This window comes from Orcinus orca, chromosome 3 (genome assembly GCF_937001465.1).
Source record: "Orcinus orca chromosome 3, mOrcOrc1.1, whole genome shotgun sequence".
Lineage (NCBI taxonomy): Eukaryota > Metazoa > Chordata > Mammalia > Artiodactyla > Delphinidae > Orcinus > Orcinus orca.
The window spans coordinates 72,901,170-72,913,974 of NC_064561.1; the positions used below are offsets into that span (position 1 = coordinate 72,901,170).

Genomic DNA, 12,805 nt, shown 5'->3' on the forward strand with positions numbered 1-12,805 from the left:
CAGGATACAATTTGGGTTCAAGCTAATAACAAGGGCTTTGACTGCAGGGGTCTGCTTGTTGGATCAGAGCAGCGCTCAGCTGCCTAGGCCGAGATCCCACGGAGAAGAAAAGCAGGGCTGGATTTTATCTCTAAGATGGGGGTGACCCAGAGCCTGGCCTTTCCCGGGGATAAAGTGGCTAAGAGCAATGACACTCAACAGGCAGAGCAAACGCTCACTAAGTGATGGGTTGACACTCTCAAAGTCCATGTTGTCTTCCCTGACAGATAAACACTCCGATGAATTTCCCAACTGATAATCACAGAGGATTCCAGCGTTTTACAAAAGCCAGTCTTACCCGTCCCAAATCCAAGTACCACTATGGCCTCCTCACCTCTCGGCTTTGTGACCCGGGAAAGCACCAAGGTCCTCCCGAACTGCTCCATCTCCCGACCCAGCATGTTCCCACTTAAAAGACGTTTCCACAGTTTCTTTTCACTGGCCTCTGGAATATGTTATCTTGGGGAAGTTATAACACGTGAACTGGGAGCAGCTGGAGAGAACACTGAGAATGACTCAGGAGTCTTTCTTCCTCGTTCCAGAAAGGGTCATTTCCTACCCAGTTATGGGAAAAGTCAAAAGCTGAGTTGTACCTTCAAGCAGCCTGGCGGGAGGAAGAACGGCCACCGTCCCAGTTACCACCAATAAAGTACTCTGCCACAACTCTGGAGAAAAGCTCACAATTCCAGATGCATAAAACTGGAGAGACGGTCCACACCTCAGCCATCTGCCCCCTCTTCCAAGGTGCCCACAAGTGGCTAGGGGAAGAGCATCAGCACAGTTAGCAACACTGGGTGGGCTCACCTGGGTGCCTTGGAAACCCTGTCCTGTGTGCTGCTGAAGGCCGGTAGGGAGTCAAGAGTCTTGGAGTCTGCTCTCCCCCAGATAATTCTCCAGGCTGAGCAGCTTCAAGCTTTAAGAGCCTGATAACGCTGCTCACCAGAGAGGTTGTCCCGACTCTCCCGAGGCAGCTGAATGGCCTGATTTGAGAATACTGTGTGGCCTCAGAAAGAAGTCCATCTGTCAGAATTCCTCTGGAGAGCATGTGAATGGGGAACAGGGTGGCCACCCGGCTGGTGGCCATTCCAAGCACAAGGGCGGGAGCCAGCAGTGCCAGGTGTGTTTAAAGTTCACCTTACCTTTGGTCCCCCAATACCTGTATGATGGACAGTATTGTGGGAAGGCGTATTCAGCCAGTAATGCGTTTCTGTCAGAGCGGCTGGAAATAAAAGGGAGGGACGGGAGGGAGGCCGCTTTTGTGCTGGGGGTAAATAACCAGCAGGCTGGGGTTTTTTCTTCTCCTCATGTGCACAGGGTCGGGAGGACTGGAAGTTTACCAACTTCTCTAACATTCCTTCTTCTCCATAAAAATTCAAGTCCCGGCTAAGGAGGATTTCTCTCCCTCCTCTGTTGGCCAACCTGAGAGATTACAGCGAGCCACTCAGCGGATACCGAAAGCCCAGACCTAGCATAACGAGAAGATTTCTGACCACGGGGCATTGCTCCATACAGAACTGCTCCAAAGGCAGTCGGCACCCAGGAGGAAACATGCCAAAGAATTTCTTCTACATTAAATTATGAGGTGAGCTGAAAAACAAAATTAATCACCCCCTAGTCCAGGGCTCACAAGGGTCCCTGGACTAAGAAAATAACTTTTCAGGGCTGGCTTCTCAGCAGCCATTTGGCCAAATACCAGAGTCCCTTCCTCATGATTTCAGAGACCAGCAGGGAAGAACATTTTGGCCTTAGATAAGCCAGGCGACAATCACCTAAAAACAGGCACCCTCGGCTTTCAGGGACAACCCCCCTCTAACAGGCTGGAGAAAAGGCGTCGGGGTTAGACATAAGTTGGGCCAATGGAAACGGCTTGACCTCTGTTGGTAAAATTAGGGTGTCAGCGGTCTAGTCATGCTGCTGAGCGAGACTAAGAACGGATGCCCCGCTGGACCTCAGACGCTGTGTTTAAGGCTCATGCGTGCTGCAGGCGGGCGGAGTTGAGAGTGACGCAGTCTTTGTGTATAAAACTACCATGGGATGAAAAAACATTGCGTCTCAAACCGGGCTGACCGCTGCTCTGTGGGCCAACAGCAGCTGTGACTCTCAGCCCCCTCCAGCGGGGCCTAGCGGGGAGACATGGCTCTGGACCCCCACTCCAAAATGCGGATGAGAGTATCATCACCACATCTGTCCTCTGCCCTTCAGTGCTACTAAAGCACGTGTTACATTCTCAAAACCAGGCCAAATCCATTCCTAAGACTTGGCCCATCAGGACCTGGAAAGATGTTTAGTTCTGCCCCCAGATGGTTCAGAAATGTGACTGCTTTGTATCAAAATGCCCCAAACAGCCACCGAACTAGAGCCCCACTTTGTTAAAAGTACCCTACAGAGCTATTCACATGAGTGAACTCCAGCCTGTTTGTGGTGGGTTCCCGACTTCCCCAGAACACAACTGCTCATCTATGCAACTGGGATGGTTTATTGTGCAGTGAAATGTCCCCGGCTTCCAGTGAGAAAGCCCTGCAGTCTCCTGCACACTGAAGCTCCTACACCTTTCTTTCTGACCTTTGGCTGAAGTTCCTGGTGATGTCAGTCCATCCACACCCTGGGGACTCCCCCAGGAAAGACGGAACGAGAGGGGACTGGGCAGACCCCTCCGCCCAGTGTCAAGAAAGCCCAAGTTGGACAGGCTGGCCTGTCCTCCCTTTGTTCCACTGTCTCACGGCAGAGCAGGGCCACCATGTCAGGGGGACTCAGCCCACACCTCCCACTGTGGCTCCTACACGGCACACTCCAAGCCTTTCCCAGACACCAGTGCCATACGAGGACCCAGAGACACCCTGAACCCTCCACTGGCCCCATGACGGCCGCAGAGGCAGGACGCCAGGATAGGAGGCATCCTGTACATCATATTCCTGGGCGGGGGAGCTCAAGGGCCACAGAGGGGGCCCAGGAAATGTAGGAGGACCAACTGAGGGGGCCTTCAGGAGACAGCTGCAGGTCTGCCAGTCTGTGGGCCTTGGCCGAACACAGAGGCGGCCGCAGAGAGGTCATCAACAATTCTAGCCGGCGTTTGGGAGCCAGGCCTGGCGAATCCCACCAGCTCGGCTTCTCCCGGCGTCACCACCTCGGGCGGCCAACAGGTGGCAGAAGAGCTTCGGGGAGCGCTTACCTGAGGCCGCGGCTCTCCCACCGCCACAGCCGGCAAAGGCCGAGGTCGCGCTCAAACACTCCGGGAAGGAAGGGATCCCGGGGAAGGAAGAGCCGGAGAGGAAAGTGCAGAGAGTGGGCGCGTGGGAGCCACAGCCAGCCGGGGCTCTCCCGCTCCACCTCGTAGAAGGTGGTGCAGGCTCCAGCCTGGCATCTCCCTCCCAACCCCACCTCCGGGGACCAGGCGGTGGGGAACTCTGCTTGGTGCAGACCCCTGCGGGGACCCGGGCTTGGAGAGTCCCCGCCCCGGGGTGCAGGTTCCCGCAGCCTGGCACCCCGCCGGCCGCTCCGACCCGGCTAGTCCTCTATACTCAGGCGCGCTTAGAATTAGTTGTAAAGAACAAGAGTCCGGAGTGGGAAGGGGCTGGCGGAGGTGAGAGAGACAGCGCGGAGAGATGGGGTCGTGGCTGTCATCCGCACCCCTTCTTGCTACAAGCAGTGACGATAAAATTACGTTTTTTGAGAACGGGAACGGGAACAGAGGAATTTTGCCTCTTTATACATAACTGCAACATTTCCTACCACCAAATTCCAAAGCTAACAGAGGGAACCCCTTCAGCAATGCCACAGCACTTTGTTCTGTATGGCCTCACACGTTACAGACAGTGAAAGGAATCCATCAGGTTTAATTGGTTCTGCTCTGGTCAGAACTGAGGTCTGTAGAAGCCTCCCATATACTTTACAATTTTAAGTTTGAGAACCTAAACTAATGATGTGAAACTAATGTAGTGGAACACAAAGTGCCCTCTCTGCCAGTAGGAAATAATTTCTGCAGTGCTTCTAAAAACCAAACCAAACCAAACAAATAAATCAAATGATTTTACAATGTGGAAAAGCCGTGAGCAGGCTGGGCTGGAGCTCTGTTTGGGGGAAGCAGGCGGTTTGCGCGGCTTGGAGCGTCTCAGCCACCGGCCTCAGCAGCTCTGCTGGGCTCGGGGGTGCCTGCAGCTGGGAGCATTCGAGCCTCTGGCCCAGCACGCTCAGGAAAACAATCTGGGCCACAAATTCAAAATGACAGTTTTAACAAATACGATTTCAGCTTTTATATTTGGGTTTAGGAAGGGGATGATGGCCTTACCCAGGAATCGCTATTAAATAATAAGCTTATAACATATTTGCTGATGGCAATAGAGACCCTGCTTCAAATTAACTTTAAAATGTGCTGCTGATACGGCTTGCACTTAGAAGGAAAACAAAACTGGCAACTTGGTAGATTTAGTCTAGGGCCAAATGTACAGAAATGTACACAAAGTTGATCGGCACTTTTGCTACCTGAACGGCCAAAGGAGACTTTAACATTTAAGTTGGTTCTTTAAAGATTTCCAAGAAAACTTTTTTCCCTAAACTGATTAGAATATAAAAAAAAATGTTTTTTAACAATTAAAGCATGCTCAAGCTCTGACAATTTCAGCGTCTCGGAAGTTGACTTTTTTTTTAACGCATTTACTTTGTTGTGAAATTGCAATTTGTTAATGAAAGAGAATTGGTTGCATCTGTCTGTTTACAAGTTTTTAATATCCACCAGTCATTTGACCAATGTAGAGAGCAAATAAATATTCTCCCCCCATGTCATTTTTTTTAATTTCCCAGAAACAAGCATTCCTTTATTATCTGTGACCTACTCAAATAAGAATTATTGTTAAACAGTTGCAGGTTTTCATACCTGCTGTAGCATTTAGAGCCCAAAGCACCATATTTCTCTGGAACATTTTTGTTGAGCTTAAATGCAGTCTTAAGTCTGCCCCTATGTTACTTGGGGTTGGGTAACATAGATCACTTTGGAAAAGATAAACAGGCTACCATCAAAGAAATGGAATAACTAGTAAGGATGCTTTCAGTGGCAGCAGGCAGAGAAGGACTATTATCCTAGTGCTAGAAAAATATTCGTATATTTTGGAAAATGCAAACAAATAAAGGGGCAACCTGTGAGGATTAACTAAAGACTCAAATAACACAACCAGCTGTCTGTCGCCCCCACATCCATGTTGGGCTTCAAGGGGAAAAGTTCACACAAAATTGGGTTTGCATTTACTGAAGAAATTAAAGTGATTTGACTCAACACTGACGATGTAGGTCTACAAATCATTTATTACGCACTCACCCACCAGAAGGAAAACGTCTATGGGAACCTTTTGTATGGGAACCTTTGCGTTTCTGAAAGCGGAGGCACAAAAGAGAAGAATTCGTTGCTGTTGTTTAGAAATGATTACAGCTAATACCTGACCACGGCTGATTTTCCTGTCGTTCACCACTTTAACATCGGAAGCATGTGATCGGCCCTCCAGATGCCCATTATTAATTGCACGCTCTTTGATGTCTGAACATCGTCGATAGAACCTACAAAGGCATTAACGTAAGAAAATAATGCCTCCTGAAAAATTCCCAAGTCACTGCCTGGTGAACGCTGCGTGTTCCCCATGCGTTTGCTCACCTTCAGGGACACCGTGAAAATACCCCCAAGCCCCAGACATTTGCCAAATGCTTCAGCAAAAAATAATAAAAAGAGTTTCAAAACTTATCTAAAATTTCTACTCTGCGTGGGGAGAAAATAGCACATTTGTTCATTCAAGAAGCATCTATGTAATTAAGAGCAACAAATTTCTAAAATGCTTATGGCTCAGGAATTCGCATGAATAGAACTATAAAGAAAGAAAAAGACATAGAGTGGGGGGGATAGAAAAACAAAGGTTCGACAGATCCACTGGGCAAGTGAATAAAGGCCACCTCGTTACAAATACCTACACTTTGCTAATGTTTATTTTCTCCCAAGAGACAAATTTATTTTTTAAAGGCTTATCATGAGGGAAATCGCTGACTGTAGGTAAATTTCTTTTCTCAGGCGGAACTCAAAAAGCGATATTGTTATAACATGGTTTCTTGTGTGCAGTTTCAAAACAAATAGACTTTTGTTTTTACAAACCATTTATTTGGGGGGATTTATTTGAAGAAAAATTTTCCTTTGCAAAGAAAAATTTATAAAAAGCTACATGTGCAGATTACTTGACCCACTGCCTATCATAACATCTTTACACATCTCTAGGATTTAACACAGTGAAAGGAAAAGAGTAAAGAGCGTTTGAAGGGCAGCCCAGCACGGCTTGCATGGTTGGTTGCTTTCCTATGCAGAGCTCAGGAATACATCTATCCCAGAAATATTTGTTTATCATGAAAAAATATTTGAGCCACCAAATATTGAATTCTTTCACATTTTTGGGCAAGGTCTTTTTGCCGTCTGGAATTAAGTACGTTAGTAAAGCTCGTGTTTTCAAATATTAGATTTTCTATCGTTCTCTGAAACTCTCTCAAGCACAGAACTGAATAACCTCACCTTTCCAAAAATAGAGACAGAATGAGACAACTACAAATGAGAATTTTTAAAGAAAACGAAAACCTCTTTCAAAGAGTGGAGCTAAAAAATAATAATAATAAAAAGTGATCACACTGCGTATCTTTCTTGGAGTTCAACTAAATAACCTCCGACAGATCTACAAAAAAAAATGGATCGGGCAATTTGCTATCTCAAATGATGCACAATTAAAAGTAAAGTAAATATTTAAAACAATCTTCCTGCTCAAAAGAATTGGAAAATTAAACACTTATAGTCAGCAATCTTGGAATCTTGATTCCTTTACGCTTATATACTTTGCAGGGGTGGAGATGGAGCTTCCCACTGTTTAAAGATTCCTTCTGCAAATAATATCACACTTTCTACACGTACAAGCCCCGCAAACATAACGATGTATTAGCTAAATGTAAGCCCTCTCTGAGTTCCCGGTAAATCTAAATACGTACGAAATTGAAATTGAAATAAGGAACAAGTCTAGTGTTAGTCTTCTCAAAATACTCATTTAATAACTCTCCAAGAAATAGAGTGTTTTAGGAAAGGCAACCCAGATGTCAGCGTATAAAATCAAGCTATAAAGTGCCCTTCAAATATATTTCAATAATTTTTAAATATTTACATTTAATAAGGACAAGTTTTTATGGCAAGAGAGGTAATTACACTTATCATTCATGGAAAAATGTAGTTTTAATGGCTTGCATCTTGATTTGCAAAGGTGAAATAGTAACCTAAAATATGTCAGTGTCTTTTTTTTCTTCTGTTCAGCGATTTCTTGCTTTTGCAGAAGCAAAATATGAAAAGCTAGATGAGCCAGTGTTAGGGCTGGGAAGGAGGGAAAGCCATTGTTGAAAAACATTCACACTCATACATTCTCCCCTCTATTCTTGATGTCTCCTATTATACTAATCTGAAACCCCAAGTATTTGTGCTTTGGGGGGTAATTAGAAGAATCTTATCGGACTTTTATAGCCCTTCCTAATGAGGCTATTTATTTGGCAAACATTAACCAGCCAAGGATTAGGAACACCATGATACGGACCGTATTGAAGCTGCTACCCCTACTGCCCACTCGACACAAAAGCCTGTCTTATCGGCACAACAGGCTTGGTGCAGACAAGTCGTGGCTTCTGAAAATTCACCAGGGGTCAGCCTTCATCAGTCACAACTTCTGAGACCAGGGGCCGAGGCAAATTCAGGTTTGGTCACTTTGAGGCCAGCAACCCTGACGAAACTCAGGGCAGAGGGTTGCTGGGAAGACGGGGAGGGGGAGGAACCCAGGAATCATCTGGGTGGGTCTTGGGGGAAATATCACTGACATTCAGCATGCATCTGCCCCTGGGAAGGACCCGGGCCTCCAGATCCCAGGGGCCTTCCTCTTTACAAGGAAACAGACAGACTTCAGGGCTCTCCGAGAGCGAAACCAAATAGGCTTTCTCTACTTGTCCAGGCCAGCGGGGAAAGCAAGTCGAAGGGAATTGGTTACCTGTCCTAAAATACCTCACTGCAAGCTAAAGCCCTCTTTATTTTTGATGATTTGACATAATCTTAGAGAAAGACTATTAATTTGATGAAAAGTGATTTTAAAAAGTAATTTAAGATGAATTCATAAATAAAATGCTCTCACCTCTGGCAGGGAGGGCAAAGGGCTTGCATGTCTGGCCTGGGAAGCCCTGACACATTCTGGGACTCTAAGAAGGGCAGACTAGAGAAATAAACAAACCATTCAGGCCAGCTTTTCAAAATCTGCCAACGTGGAATTCCCAGTCCAAGGCTTCTGACTTCATTTTGGGCAACCAGGCTGGAGGGGACAACCTTGAGGTGGGATGACAGGGGTTAGGTTTGCAAATGACCTACGGTAGATAAATATTTGTAAAACACTTTGAGAATTAATGAGCTACACAAGCACCCCGGCTACAGAAAAGGCCTCCATTCCGTCCCTTAGGAAATTTCTCAGGGGAGCTAATATTTGAGGCCCAAGACAAAATGTGGCCTGAAGAAGCAGACCCCTATACACAGGCCCATGGCCGTGCTCTGGGTGGTAGACGATTCCATAAAGAACACTCTATGGTGAGTTTGCTCTGAGAGAGAAATTGCTAAACTCTGATTTCTGCCATAACTGAGTAGCCCCTTCTTCACTGGTGAGCCCACCTGTGGGGTCTCTGTCTTGGAGGGCTAGGTAACTGCACTCCTTTCTGGCAGAAGCCATTGGACCCCCAGAAAAACGTAAGGGCAAAATGGCCACTGTGGGAGGCTGTCACCCCCTCCTCCCAAGGCCAGGACTTGACAATATCCAACTCTTGGAAGGGTGGGAGGACTGACGCTGTCGGCTTGGCCTCAATCTCTTTGTCTAAGACAGGCACCCTAACCACAAAAACAACTCTTGCAATTGGCACCGCTTCTATCACCATAGCAACCAGCACTTCTAGAAAGGCTAACACATTGGGTTGGGACTCACAGCCAAATTAAAATTTCCACAGCTCAGTTTGTTCCTCACTCATCCCCTACCCCTCCTCTGGGACCTTCAAGAGCTCGGCCCCGAGTGGCTGGATGACTACATAACAACACAGGCCCACAGCTGCTGGATTCTGCCCAAGGAGTGGCTGCACACCAATGCCCCAAATGCTGAGACAGGTGAGCCCCCAAAGGTGTCAGCTGGGTTTCTATAGCAACGGAATATTTGTCAGACCGAGGTCTCCATGGGCGATGGGGAAGCAGAAAGGGTACTTTTCCATTCCTGTTATGGAAGCAGATGAATCAGTAAGCATTTAGGCCTCATGTGGCCAGAGAAGGGTAAGCTGGGTTCTGCTTACAAGGGGCAGTGGGCTTGAGACGCTCAGTTGTTGACACTGGCCGACTGGGGAGGAGAAAGGCATTAAGGGCCCCTCCTGCCGAAAATCACCACGGTGACGAGATGATGCCGAAGTGCAGGCATACCTGAAACCACGGATCCTGCCAACCACGCAACCCGACACCTACAGCCCCTCAAACACCTACTTAGCTTGACTGAGTAGGCTAGTCTCTAAACTCCACTCAAAAGCAGTGAGGGACATTCAGGCCCAGCCTCTGGACCATAGATGAGGGGGACAGGCAAGTTCACGAAGAGCAGCTTGGTCTAAACTTTGGCCTCTTGGACACATCTTTGGCCGCGTCCATCTCATAGCCTGGGTGAGATATCTGTTCCTGACTGTCTGAGTCAGTAACAATTTGCAGTGAGGACCTATTCCACAAACTAAGAGAGACTGGGGATGGGCTATTAGCTATAGCTCTTTTCATGTGGAATTACTTCTACTGGCACTAATACGCCATCATTTGAAAGCCTTAACCCAAACGGACGGGCGTCCGCCCCAAGCCAAGGCTGCCTGGACTGAGGCAGTGGTCCCCATGTGCTAGCTATTACCAGGTTGTTTGGTCCTGTCCCCAGTCGGCATTTGTTGCCGTGCACTGAGAAACTGCTGTCAGGAAATGTTCTTTTCTAAATTACATAATTAGGGTATTGGGGAGCGTAGTGAAGGCAGATTAGGGGGGCATCACTTGTTCTTACTGCAAACTATGATTCAAAGCACATAAGTAAACACTTAAACTACATGAATGGTTTAATATTGATTAAACAATGATCTCTGAGACCAAACTCTAGCATGGTAGGTAGAAGGAGCCGGGAGGAGGAAAAACAAAGCGTCTGCTAAATCGTGTGCACCGATTTACAGAGAAGTGTGGACTTTGACCTGACAGATCAAAATCAGGATTTGGAATGATTACCTAAAATAAAGTCCTAGGGTCCCGCCCCTGCAAGCTGATGGCAGGGCTGGGGGCTAAATGGTCGGGGTCGGGGGTCAAGTTCTTCCCTCAGAAAGACCAGCTTCTCACTCACACCCACTTCCAGAAACAGAGACTCAGGCAAAGTGCCGGCTCAAATTGCGTTTCATTTATTGTTTCTAACTAGGGCCACGGACTTCAACTTGATTAGAAAATTGTGCTGACGCTTCCTGTGAAGTGTATCCCAAGCCCTCCAGGGGAACTTCAGAAGGGAGTTTTCTGCATGCACCCGCCTCCCCTGTATGGCATTCCCACTGCTGGCAGTGCCCTTGGCTACACATGTGCCCCGATGCCCAGGCAGGTGGAGGGGCCGCCCTCAAGAAACAAGCCCTGGGCAGGAGACTCGGTGGAGGAACCGCTACCGACCAGTGCAGGTCCTCAGAGTTCCTGAGGGTGGGGCAGGCAGGCCCCTGCAGGGTGTGGTTCAGAGGACAGCTCCCCACTCATCTCCGGGGAACCTCCACCCAGTTAGTCACAGGGTCTTTGTCAGGGGAAGCCCAAAGACACCTCTGGCCGCATCTGTGTGCAGACCTCAGCAGCCTGTCATCTCCCTTCCCCCGGCCCATCTTTTGTGTTTGTTCTCCTCCCGCTCCCTCATCTGAATCTCCTCCAGGGCAGGAGACTGCCGGTTGAGTGGGGAGAAGGCTACCAAGGCAAGAATACCCATAATAAAAACTAGCCAGAGTTTTTAAAAGCTTACTCTGCACTAAGCATCATAAACTCACTATTCATCACACCAAGTGATCACAACAGCCCTTCGTGGTAGGTATTATTATCTACCCCCATTTTTTAAATGACAAAAGATATGTGGCACAGGAAGGGTGATTTGCCCAAGATCACGCAGCAATTCTATACATTTTGATTATTTAACAAGCACAGAGCTCTTACTTTGTGCCAGCTGCTGTTCTAAACATTTTATAAATATTAACTGATGAAATCTTCAATGCAGCCTTAAGGAATAGGTATTATTATTGTCATCCCCATTTTAAAAAGAACTGAGGCACAGAGAAGTTAAGTCACTTGCCCCAGGTCACAGAGCCAATAAGTGACTAAGCCAAGATTCTAAAGCCCAACTTCCTAACCTTTCCAAAACACTGAAGGCAGTCCTTAACAAAAGAAGAAAACATGCCCTTCTGCCGTAAGCAAAGTGCTCCGGTGAGAAGGGACAGCAGTGGCACTGTGCCGACGTGGAGAGCTAGTCTGAGAGACTAGAGGCCTGGGCTCCAGCCCCGTCTCTGCTCTGTGGTGACTGGTGAAGCACCGCCCCTCTTAGGCCTCACTTACCACCTGGAGCTTAAGGTGACTGGAGCCCAGGGGCCCTCCACGGTCTCGGTCTCAGCCTCTAGAGGACTAACAGGGTACAGGTAAATCTAGGAGACCAGGGAGTTGGGGAGGGGGCACTGCCCTGCTTCTCTCCAGTCCTCCTCCCCCCACCCCGCCTTGAGCCAAGGCTGGGGGGATCTCTACTGGGGAATCCATAATCACCCATTCCTCCCTCCTATCTGCACAGATGCTTGGGCTCCTAACATACAAACACCTCCAACGATGTTTTCATCTCTGCCAGTCCTCTGCAGGAGGCAGAAGCGGGTACAAAGTGAAAATCCTGCAAAGATTAGTTTCTTCTCAATTGTATGTTCAAAATATGGACAGAGTACGGATAAGCACATCCCTCCCTTCCACTGCCGTAAACAGCTGAAGTGCTGTGCATGGAGAACCCGTCAGGGCCTCTCGGATGAAGCCCTCCAGCTCAGCCACAGCCCAGCCTGGGCCTCAGAGCCCCGCGGCCTCCCTATGCTCAGGGCCAGGCCGGCAGCTGGCCCCGGGGTCATCTGAGGATCTCCCTCTCTCCGAGTCGCCTGTGGCTCCAGGGCTCTGCTGCCACCTCCCAACCTTGAGCAATCCCCGTCAGCTGGGCTGGGCCAGACGTTTGGGTTCTCTACCATACACAGCCGATACTCACTCTTTGCAGACTCCACATATGCCATTCACCTACTTGCTAAAACTGATTAGTAACCCCCCAAAATCAATAGCTGCAGGACTGGCATGGCAGACGTAGACGCGCGGAGAACAGTGAAATTTCTGCGTTCCCTGATGTGCACAGTCCCAGGTGGAAGGTGGTGACGCCCTGCCTTGTTTCAGCTCTTACGCTGCAAACAAGCGCCCTTTCCACGGTCTGCACAGTGCCATGTCTGCCACATTTTTGAGCTTTTTCTTGGTGATTTTGCTGTTGAAAATGGCCCCCAACTATAGTGCGGAAGTACCACCCAGTATTCCTAAGTGCAAGAATACCATGGTGCCCCTCACTGAGACCATCCCTGGGCTAGACAAGCTCTGTTCAGGCATGAGTGTGCTACTGACCGTGAGTTTAGTGTTAATTAATTAAATATGCATATATTACAGAAG

At 48.1% G+C, this 12,805-nt stretch overlaps 2 long non-coding RNA genes across 2 annotated transcripts in view; both read right to left on the reverse strand.

The window, feature by feature from the left end:
* LOC117197567 (uncharacterized) overlaps window positions 1-12,805 on the reverse strand; it is a 215,344-nt gene that overhangs the window by 158,848 nt on the left and 43,691 nt on the right. The gene's annotated exons all lie outside the window — the stretch shown is intronic.
* Window positions 5,476-9,083, reverse strand: LOC125964097 (uncharacterized). The gene is made up of 3 exons (XR_007476762.1): window positions 9,045-9,083; window positions 8,310-8,401; window positions 5,476-5,583 (listed from the first exon to the last, which is right to left on the reverse strand). It is a non-coding gene; the product is annotated as an uncharacterized LOC125964097 (long non-coding RNA).